Raw genomic sequence first — 12,454 nt, 5'->3', positions numbered from 1 at the left:
TCTGATCATTTCATGATTGGTCTTTTAGAACTTTGCACTGGCAACTATTGATTGCAGGTAACTGCCACTCACACTTTTCCAAGAGGTAGTGACCTGGTGACCCCTAACAGCAAAGTTTGCAAACTGATAGGGTCACCTAGGTACTGCCCTTGAGAGAACCCCAAAACCAAACTTAATAGATTACAAGGTGGGTGGACAACTTACTGCTTGTTACACTATGTTGAAGCTCAGTTTCTGTCTTTTATCTTGCTGCAATTACTAATAATTAAATATATAGTCAAGATACAGAAATATGTCAAGGCAATAACCAAACACAAGTTGGGGAAAGTGGGGTCAAACTAGGAGACACAAGACATAGAGGGTCAAATAAAAGATGGTAGAGAGGCACAGAATTTAACAGCAAGAGAATGGTTAAATAAACTTAGTCTAGGTCAGATGCACAGAATAGCCTAGGTCAGATGCAATGTGTTAGCAATAATGATAGATACAGACAAAGAGTAAAAGGACTGTAATAAGCAGCAACCTGTAATCAGAACTGGGCAGATATATAAGGAGTCCCTGGACGCTGCACCCAGAAGTTAAATGGTTCAGCCGTCCATCAATCAAGTCACAGCTGATACTAACACACAGGTACAGATGATGTCACCCAGTTTTCCAGAGCTGACTCTAAAAGATGTTTGTCATTCAATGCTCCCAGCCAAGCAGTCCTGGGTGTGACTACAAGCACAGAAGCCCAAAACCTCATCCCTTTTCAAAACACTGCAGGAGCAATTCAGTGAGTCCTAACATATATCTGCTGTCATATAGGTGAAGATGTTTTTGTCCTATTACCATACTCAGGAGCTTTGCTATGCTAAAAGATCCAGGCCTTTGCTCCAAATCTTTTGGCCTGTGCCCTAGTAAGTAGGACACAGCTTTGACAGGTATTTAACAGGGGTTTGCACTGGAATTGTGTCGCACACGATCGGTTTTTGGTGCACATGTGGTGGCTTTCATGCAACAGAAATAGGGGAGAGTGCCGTGCTGATTCAGGGCGGGTTTTAACCCCATAGCGCAATAAGACGTACCCTTACGTCTTACTGCGCATGGGGGAGTATGAAGAGGGCTCACAGGCTGAGCCCTCTTCATACTCACCGGGCGTTTGCTTCAAAATGAAGCAAACGCCCGTCGCTAACACCCGCGATCGGTGCTTGCACCGATCGCGGGTGTTAACCCTTTGATTGCCGCCGGCAAAGCTGCCGGCGGCATTAAAGAGCCGGCGGCGCGTGGGCGCCGCCATCTTGGCTCCGATCGTCACTCCCCGTGACGTCACCGGGGAGCGGCGATCCGTTGCCATGACAGCCTGGGATCACACAAAGATCCCAGGCTGTCATGATCGGGGCTATCTATTATAATGTGCGATCTGCACATTATAATAGATGGTATGCAAAATCCCCATATACTGCCATACTGTAGTATGGCAGTATATGGTAGGATCAATCAGACAACCTAGGGTTAAAGTACCCTAGGGAGTCTGTAAAATAGTAAAAAAAATAAATAAAAAAAAGTAAAAAAAAAAAAATTATATTAAAAAAACATAAAAATTCAAATCACCCCCCTTTCCCTAGAACTGATATAAATATAAATAAACAGTAAAAATCATAAACACAATAGGTATCGCCGTGTCCGAAAATGCCCGATCTATCAAAATATAATAACCGTTTTTCACTGCGTTAAACCCCGTAGCGGAAAATAGCGCCCGAAGTCGCAAATGGCATTTTTTTGCCATTTTGAAAAATAGAAAAAATTCTATAAAAAGTGATCAAAATGTCGAACAGTCCTAAAAATAGAAGCATTGAAAACGTCATCAGAAGTCGCAAAAAATGACACCACCCACAGCTCCATACACCAAAGTATGAAAAAGTTATTAGCGCAAGAACACTGCAAAATGAAGAATTTTTTTTCTGTACAGGAGGTTTTAATTTTTGTAAATGTATGAAAACATTATAAAACCTATACAAATTTGGTATCCCCGTGATCGTATTGACCCAATGAATGAAATAGACATGTCATTTGGGGTGCACAGTGAAAGCTGTAAAAACCAAGCCCACAAGAAATGGCGCAAATGTGTTTTTTCATCATTTTCACTGCATTTAGAATTTTTTTCCCGCTTCCCAGTGCACGGCATGGAATATTTAATACCATCCCTACGAAGTGCAATTTGTTACGCAGAAAATAAGCCATCACACAGCTCTGTACATGGAAAAATAAAAAAGTTATAGATTTTTGAAGGTGGGGAGTGAAAAATAAAAACGCAAAAACGAAAAAGGGCCTGGTCCTTAAGGGGTTAAGGTTCAAATTGTGTCGCAAGACAATGCACTTACATACACCAGAAAGAAGAAGGTGAACTCCAGTGGAACTGAGCGGGGAAGCAACACATGCAGGATATCGGGCACACGATCTTTGTTATCATCCGACAATGCACTTTCTGTGAACTCAAAGGAATGGTTAAGTAAATGTGCCCCAATGTTTTGTCAATACATCGCATCTCCTGCTTCCAGCAGCTGACTACAGTGCTGGGAGCTGGAGACGTGGTATATTGACGTCACTGTGTCTCGTCCAAAACACTGACAAGAAGAGGGGAGGCAGTAAGAAAGGCAGGTATATATTGGTTTTTTTTTTAATTCACAGTGTTAGAAGTTGGTACATTGAGGGGATTTAGGTATGAAGCACATCAATTACTCAATGGGCCTGTTGGTGACACAAATTACTGGGAGGGCTGTTTGGGACATCAATAGTCAAGGGAGCACATCCATTGCCTGAGGTCATTAAAGGACATTATTTTCTGGGGGCTTTAGGGGACATCTATTGCTGGAGGTGGGTCTCTGTAATTGCTGGGGTCCCTGTAGGAGACATCTATTGGCGGGGTGGAGCTGGGGGGATATCAATTTCTGGAAAGGGCTGGGGGGCATCAATTAGCGTGGGGTTGTGAGTGACATTCATTGATTGGGGGATTTGGGGGATGTTACTAACTGGGGCTGTAGGGAACATTACTTTCTGGGGACTGCGGGGACATCAATTATTGTGGTCTGTGGAGGACATTACTTACTGGGGTCTGTGGGGACATCACTTACTGTTGACACTTATTTAGTGTGGGAGAATCATTCAGTTGGTGCCACTATTTAATGGAGGCTGTAGGGCACAATATATTTGGGGCTCTGGGGGGACATTACTTGTTAAGACTTATTGTGTAACAATTATTCAGTGGTGGGTTAATTAGAGTGGGTATTTTTAGGAGGCACCTTTTACTGCACATTATTTGAATTGAGCCACAATCATAGGGAAATAAGTGTAAGGGTATTGAGGGGGCACCATTCAGTATAGGGTCACATTGAAGGGACATTAAGAGAGGCCACAGGTATTAAGTGCATTATTACATGTTAGGCCATGTTTAGGGAACATTATTATGTGGGTGGCACAACGAGGGGTTTGTAATGTAAAGTATGGGGCCAATGTATTGTAGACCTGCAGATACTGGATGGAATAAGTAGGGATATCTATTTCCAGTTGGTTTCGGCAGAACCTCATTTGAGGTAGGTTTTGAAAAGGAATGGTCACTACTGAAAATTCCATACATATGCATTAGGTCCTCTATGACCCTAGCAATGCCCCTGACTATACTGATTGCTGTGGATGTTGTATATCTGGACTTTTCAAAGGCATTTGACACCGTGCCACATAAAAGGTTGGTATATAAAATGAGACTGCTGGGAATAGGAGAAAATCTGTGTATTTGGGTAAGTAATTGGCTTAGTGGAGTGCCACAGGGGTCAGTATTGGGGCCACTTCTTTTTAATATTTTTATTAATGACCTTGTAGTGGGTTTACACAGTCAAGTTTCAATATTTGCAGATGATACTAAGCTGTGTAAAGTAATAAATACTGAGGTCAATAGTTTAGCATTACAGAGGGATTTGTGGAAGCTTGAGGGATGGGCAGAGAAATGGTTGATGAGGTTTAATGTGGATAAATGTAAAGTTATGCACTTGGGCCATGGAAACAAAAAGTATAATTATGTTCTAAATGGTCAATTACTTAGTAAAACTGGAGCTGAAAAGGACTTGGGGGTATTGGTGGATGGTAAGCTTAATTTTAGTGACCAGAGCCAGGCGGCTACTGCTAAAGCCAATAAAATAATGGGATGTATCAAGAGAGGAATAGATTCTCATGATAAAGACATAGTTTTGTCCTTATACAAATCCCTGGTCAGACCACACATGGAATATTGTGTACAGTTTTGGGCACCAGTGTATAAAAAGGATATAGTAGAGCTGGAACGGGTGCAGAGGAGAGCAACCAGGATTATTAGGGAAATGGGGGAACTAGAATACACTGAAAGATTAAAAAATTTGGGATTATTCAGTTTAGAAAAAAGACGACTGAGGGGAGACCTCATTACAATGTACAAATACCTGAACGGACAGTACAAGGATCTCTCCAAAGATCTTTTTATACCTCGGCCTGTGACCAGGACAAGGGGGCATCCTCTACGCTTAGAGGAGAGGCGATTTTACCATCAACATAGACAAAGGTTCTTTACTGTAAGAGCAGTGAGACTGTGGAACTCTCTGCCGCAGGAGGTTGTTATGGCGGACTCTATGTACATGTTCAAGAGAGGCCTGGATGCCTTTCTGGAGAGGAAAAATATCACGGGTTATGGGGATAAAACATTTATTTAATTCTTAAAGGTTGGACTTGATGGACTTGCGTCTCCTTCCAGCCTTATATACTATGATACTATGATTGACTTTTCATTTATAGACTTTTTAGATTTTTCCATATTGGGGCAAGTGGCATATAAAGAATATTGCAAGGCCAAAGCCAAGATGTTCTCTGGAATTGATTTTCCTACAACTTGCAATATCTTGGCAGTGAAGATACCATGACTGCTTTAACAGAACCACAAGTAGTTATTTTATAATCAGCCTGTCAACATATTCACATGAATGTTTTTATTTTATCTTCAATATGTTTTAAATTAAATTGTAACAAACTTTTTTAATTTAGCTGAGAATGTCTTCGTATCTCTTTGATGTCTTAATACAATTATCAAATGTCCATATACTTTGGCTGATATGTGAATACTTGTTCATCAGACAGCTATTCATCCTTGCACCCAAAAAACGTACAGCTGAGCGAGTGTGGATTTTAAATGGGAGAAGGAAATAAGCTTACATCACTGGTTGTGCATTATTGTCCTCAAGAAGAAGTTTGTTATAGCATGTTTGAATGTGTCCTTCTATCTTATGACATCTGTCTTATTCTTTATGGAAAGTCAGGAATCCCCATAAATATTTGATGATTAGTTGGTCCTGCCAAAATGGTCATGATAAAAAAATCAACCCATGTGAATGTAAAACCTTTAGCCGTTAACTCTAATTTACCCTATTGTATGGGAAAGAGATTATCCTTTTAGGGTCTACTCTGGAATACATTTGAACAATCCAATTATAGTACAAGGGGGATTTAATTTTAGTTGGTGCCCAATAAAATCAATAGCCAGCTACCATAAAAATTACAGGCAAAAGTAAGAAGGGCTTTTTCATCTAGTTTAATGATGGAAGCCCAATGGATTTGATTGATAGGTACTTTTTGGTACCATTGGTGTCTATTTAACTTGTTCTGTTCTAAAACAGGGCATCAAAATATATCAAACCCCTATTGCAAATTTATGAACCTTGTACTGCAAGATCAGTACAGCAATGCATTACATTATAAAAATGAAGTATATGTTTATATGTATATATACAGTATATACTGGAATATAAGCCGACCCAAGTATAAGCTGAGACCCCTAATTTTGACACAAAAAACTGGAAAAACCTATTGACTCGACTATAAGCCCCCTGGAATATATAGCCTGCCAGCCCCCTGGAGTATATAGCCTGCCTGCCTGCCCCCTGGAGTATATAGCTTGCCTGCCCCCTTGAGTATATAGCCTGCCGAGGAGCGTCAGAAGTTGAGTTCACTTTTTTTTTTCCTTGACTAGAGTATAAACCGAGTTAGGGTTTTTCAGCACATTTTGTGTGCTGAAAAACTAGGCTTATACTCAAGTATATATGGTATATCAATTGTATAATGATGGATGAATTGGGCAACATTTTATGCTCAGTGAGAAATTGGAAATAATTTAGTTCATACCATGAAAACTAATTTGAGAATGAGGACTTTTATTTATAGTTTATTACATTATGATGGATATTAGGTTTCTCAAGATCAGTCTGTCCTAATGAAAAACAGACAAACCACTGTAACTATTACTCATACCAGTTATTTTATTGATTTTTTTTAAGAATAACTATTCTTATAGAATATACTCCAATGCAATAAAGAAGTTACAGTATAGATTTTTCTGTGACTAGCAAGGAGGGTGAAAATTATTTTATGTAATCACATTAAATCAAGTGAATATTATTTACCATTAGAAACACTTTATATAAGGTTTATAAAAAAAAGCAGTACAGAGCAAGTTCATCTTTTTATGCAGTGAAGGGTGTCACGGTTTGGCTGGACAAACCGTCAGAGAGTCTCTGTGGAAAGAGTCTGTGGACCCTCTGGTCCACCGAGGGGGAAGATGCCAAAGCCCGCCACAAAGCAGGATGGTCTTGCTGCAGCGGGGTGCCACCAGGTCGTTCCACGGGTACGACTAGGCCGACAGTGGCAGCCAAGGTAGGAAAGCAGGAAACCACAGGATGGCACAGGAACCACAGGGACAGATCACCGGAGTAGGAACCAGACACAGGGACGGCAGAACCTCGGGAAGGCGGGACCTCGGGAAGGCAGGACCTCGGGATGGCAAGACCTCAGAAAGGCAGGGCATTGGGATGGCAAGACCTCAGAATGGCAGGAAATCGGGATGGCAGTACCGCTACAGGAATACAGGACCACCACAGGACTACAGGACCGACACAGGAATACAGGAACGCCACAGGAATACAGGAACTCAGAGAAACACTGGAAAAGAGACACACGGAGGAGTCCTGGTAACGCAGGGAACACTAGGAAACACTAGGGCTTTCACTGGCCCTTTAAATCAGGACGAGTCAGCGCATTGTCAGAGGAGGCATGCATCCTGGATGGGCCCACAGCCTGGATCCTGGAGAGGTAAGTACGGGCCAGGAAGGAAACGCCACATAGCAGAGCAGCATGGATCGCGGGGGCACCAGTGGCAAATGGTCTGGTCTTTAACTGTTCAGAACCCTTACTCACCTTTAAAAAACATTATCATGAAGATAACCTCCTTTTAATAGAAACTGTACCCAAATCTTGTTTCATCTCTTGACGTCCAGCTTTTATACTAAGAAAAGTAGCATCTGAGTACATGGGGTGCACTACAAAAATTAAAAAACCAAATGAATGCTCAACCATGGATTCTTGGATTTCTTGGTTTTATATTAAATCTGTAGTTAAATGGTTCCACTTCCACAAATCAGTGAATTTTTGTGCAATATATCCATTGTATATAAACAGCAAGAATTCTATCTCTTACGAATCTCTTATTTGTACTCAGAACATTTGACTTGTATAGAAAAACGGCAGAGTGTACAAATGGGACCTGCCTGAGGTGTTGATACGTTGCTTGGAGAAAAATAAGCCTGCATTCTCATGACATGATTTTAAATTTGAGATGAACTATGTAATTTTTGCTTCTATAAATATGTAATTCTAGAACCCCCAGTAGCAGGATCTTGTCATTCTCCTTAAAGGAATGTTTATGGTTCAGAAAAAATAACAGAAACTTCTGGGGCAACACCTTTGTAGAGCAAAAGTTATTGAAATTTCTTGTGTAAAAGATTGTGTATTGAAGCAAATATTGTTTGGAATATGTTTCTATCATTTGACTCTGATCATATAAAGATACAGTGTTAACTTACCACCCCGGAGATCTGCTTTGCATGTATTGTATCTGGATTCTGAGCATTGGTATGTGAGAGCTCTTCACTAAAAATGCAAAGCCTTTTGCAAAGTCCCTGCTGTACCCAGTGGTGTACCAATCATGGGGTTGAAATTGAGCCTCTTGCCTCAATTGGCAGCACCACCTGCAGCAAGATGAGGGGCCGCATAAGGGGTGCAGTTATCTCCAACAAAGAAGGGCCTGCCAATCAAAAATAGTATCTTCTCATACCTGATGTCAGCATTCTGCATTTCCACTGACATGTTAATAATAACACACACCATTTGCAGTTTTACTTGGTCAAAACTGATAACCAGCAGCCACATGGACTATATACAATAAAGCCTTAGAATTCACTAAAATTAATGGGAATATATCTACCCTATTTTCTGTGTATAAGTCATTTTGCATGGATGGTTAGTGCACAAGCTAGGACCTGGCCCAAAATGAATGGTGGTTTCCATGTTAGCTTTACAATGAAATCAGTTAAAATCTTACCTGTGGTGACAATGAGGATCATGCTGAAATGATATCCCCTAAACAGTTGAAAGTGTAGAAACCATTAATTTAGACTGTTTTGTTGAAATATATGATTAGAAATTTCTAAAATTCACATAAATATACCCAAATTTAAAAAATAAACTGAACCTAACTTAATAAACTACACATTCACTTTAAGACAATATAGACAATAATGTGGCTAGTGCACCATCAGACCAAAACATCTTAAAAAAGTAAAGCCCTACCAGATCTGACCAATGACAGTGTTTCCCTCAAAAAGCAAACACCTTTTTTCTAGTAGCTCAAATACCATAGTCCTATTAAGAAAGGTTTGGGGCAGTGCAAAAAGAGTATTTTATCTCATCATAGAATCAGGAAACTATCAGGAAGCAATTCCCCAATTCCATGTCTAAAAATGTACTGCAATACAAGGCAACTGGATGCCAACTTGTTGCAACTTTTTAAAAGTCTGAAATCCAGGCCATATCAACATTGGTAGTAGCAATTTCAGCTGCTAAGGGCCCACAGTGTTAGGGGGTCCAGCGCCAAGCTACCTCACTAAGGAATGGAGGAGGTGCACAGTTATATATATGTACAGCAAAATATGTATATAACAATACAATAAACAGCTGAGCCAGCATCACATATAAGACATGGCAGGGGAGGGGACAGCATACAGCAGGAGAAGAGACGTCTCTCATCTCTACTTCCCTTTACCTGCCGTCTAATTTCCCCATGTGGATTCCTACTGGACCTCGGAATAAGAAGACTGCAGGACAGTGTTTATATGCTGTATGTGTGTTTATGCTGTGTATAATAATAATAATCTTTATAGTGCCATAAAATTCCGTACTGTATGTGTGAATTTTCTGTATAGGTGTGTTTATGTATATGCTGTATGAGTGTACTTGATGTGTATATGGGGTATTTGTGTACATATACTGTATACACTGTAGATTCTGTATGTGTATGTACTCTGTTGTGTATATACTGTATGTGTGTATATGCTATAAATATGTATATGCAGTATGCGTGTATATGGTGTGTTTGTATTGTAAATTTGATGTGTTTGCACTATATAATATGTATGTAAATTTGATGTGTATATACTGTATGTGTGTGTATATTATGTGTATGTATTGTATGGGGCAGATTTATTGTGGCTAGTACTCCCCTACCTTGTTGCACAGAATACATCAAGAGGCGTGGCCGCCGAGCAAAACTATGCCCACTCCACCAGCTGCCGTCCCCCTCTACGCCCTCTCCACACCCATACGGCATAGAAGAAGGGATAAATCTCCCACTGTGGGTGTATAAATGTATGATATTGTACATAATGGGGAACATTTACTTACCCAGTCCAGTCGCAATTCCGGGGCGTGTTGTCCGACAAGGATTCGGGTCTGCGGGGATTCACTAAGGTTGTGCGCCTGATATCCAGCAGGTGTCGCTGCTGCGCCGAGGTCCGCCGGAGTTCACCTTCTTCTTCCTGGTGCATGTAAGTGCTGATCTTGTGACACAAGATCAGCGGCTAGTCCAAATCCTTCGGGTTGTCCGACGGTCACGCCCCCCAATTTCTGTTTTGGCGCCGATGTGCCACAATCCGATCACGTGCGCCAAACCTGGGGCAATTCAGCACAAAATGGCGCAAATTGGAAATATTCTGGAAAACCTGACGGAATTGCGGCCGCAGGACCCTTAGTAAATGTGCCCCAATGTGTGTGTGTGTGTACTGTATGAATTTGTATGTACTATATGTATGAGTGTCTACACGTATATATGACTGCATAAATGAGTGCTCATGAGTGTAGAAATGTGTGTGTATGAATGTAGAACTTTATGTATGTATACAAAGTATATTAGTATACAAGCATATAAAAGCATGTCATTTTATAAATATATGTGTGTACAAATATGTATATATTTTTAATAGAAAAGGGGCCCCTTGAAGAAATCTGCTCCTGCTGACATCAATACATTGACATCATGTTGAAATTTCTCTACCACCTCACCAGAGCAATTCTATAAATCAGTACGTTTTTACAGCAATGTTTCCACTTTTAAATGTTATTTGTAAAATGTTGTAGATTGAGAAATCTGTTGGAACAGGAACTTCAAAGATATCTCAAAAATGTTGTTTTAAATCTCTTGACATGTTAATGAGGAACATCTTATACAAAGAAGGGCAGAGTAGACAACACTAATGTGTGGTATACTAAGACAGAATTGTGTGACTTCTATAACTCTACCATATCCAATTTTTTTCTTTTTGCTTTTATCCAGGAAGATGTCATACAGTAGACTAAATATAGGATATATACTAGTTAGCATATACGTACAAGCAAGTTTGCAAACTTGCTTTATATTAATCAATGGGTATGTGAGTACTATTGTTTGAGTCCTATGAAATAATTACAATTAACTAAATATTGTAAGAGCTTTGTTTTTAGTTTTAAATACTATAATGAGCTAAAGCACATAAAATTTTCAGTACCATTACATATCAGGTCTGCATAAAGTGTTAATTAAATTGTTGATGCAGTTTTGAATATGTTGATCAGAGTGTTGAACAAGAAAAATGGTACTTGATACTCCTGTTTTTTAAACAACTCCAGATTTTCACTTTCAAACTGAATCAAATACCTGAATAAAACCTGATGTAAGTGTTTAGTCCTTGTACTATAAAATAATTCTCAAATTTTTATTCCGTTTTCATGATTCCTTCAAAATTTGTCACTAGAAATATCTAATACTTTATTAAATATATGAGATGATTCCTGGATCTTCTTCTAATTTTTATTATTTCCAAATCCAACGAAAGCACATTTATTGCCAAGATTGCTTATATAACATTTCTGGTGTCAAGAAGGGCATCAATATTTAGACTTGTGTTTGAAAAGTTACCACATATGCTTTAGGTTGTGTGAGGTCTACACTTGCAGCTTTATTTATTTTGGCTGCCGAAGTCTGACACCTTCACCTTTCTCTACTGCTTAATATATTTCTTAAATTATAAAGTTGTCAGTTGAAATTATTTCTTGTAAATGATCTAAATGCATAGTGAGTCTCTAAAATCTTTTCTTCTTGTACTCCTAGGGGGTTTTTTAATGTTGGTTTTCTTGAGCTTTTTGGCATAAAAAAGTCACATTGAGGTTTTTTGGAACTTTTCACTGTTAAAAAGTTGTACAGGACTATTTCCACCTCTTCATTATTTTAGCGTAAACAAAGAACTACTGCTAGTGCCATGGCGCTGTGCAAAACCAGATTCATTACATGCAACTTTTTTAAGAAGGCCAAAGCAATTGTTCATGTAGATGAGATCTGGCAAGGTTTGCAGCTTTTGGAAACAGTCGTAGAAAAAGTCTGAGTGGTACAAAGTATATACAATATACAGTACAGTATATTTCTTATTCCTTCCTGTTATCTATATTAAGGTCTAAGCACATGGTATTTGTCTAATAGGTCTAGTTCTATGATAGCATAGTGCTTCAAAGATTTGTAGCATGGTGACATTAACCAGTGTTTCCGGTGTTTGTAGAATTTTTGTTGCCCTATCGCAAGCATTGTGGATTGCTCTAATAAGCAGTTATCAGAGACTTTCCAAGTGATCTTCGCAAACGAAGGGATATATGTAGATTCCCAAAGTTGTGCTGTAGTGGTGACATGATACGTCAAGATTCTTTCACTAGGAGAAAGATCTACCCAACCTATTCGCAAGAGTGCTAGGGCTGGTTGTAATGACGACTGGGTATTTAAAGTCTCGCTGGAGACATTTATCTGCTTCCAGAAAGTCAGAAGGACTGGACATTGCCAAAAGACATGTATGATTGACCCAACATCTGAGTGGCATCGCCAGCAGGTATCTGACGCAGTTGGACCAATCCAATTATGTATTATACAGGTGGTATTATGTAGGCTCATAATACCACCTGTATAACATTTTCTATCTGGTCTCTAAATGTAATGGTGACATATTTAGCCCTTTTAAGTAAAAGCTGCCTAAAATACCACATGGACAAA

The sequence above is a fragment of the Engystomops pustulosus genome, chromosome 2, assembly GCF_040894005.1.
Source record: "Engystomops pustulosus chromosome 2, aEngPut4.maternal, whole genome shotgun sequence".
Taxonomy (NCBI): domain Eukaryota; kingdom Metazoa; phylum Chordata; class Amphibia; order Anura; family Leptodactylidae; genus Engystomops; species Engystomops pustulosus.
This window is presented reverse-complemented; position numbering follows the sequence as displayed.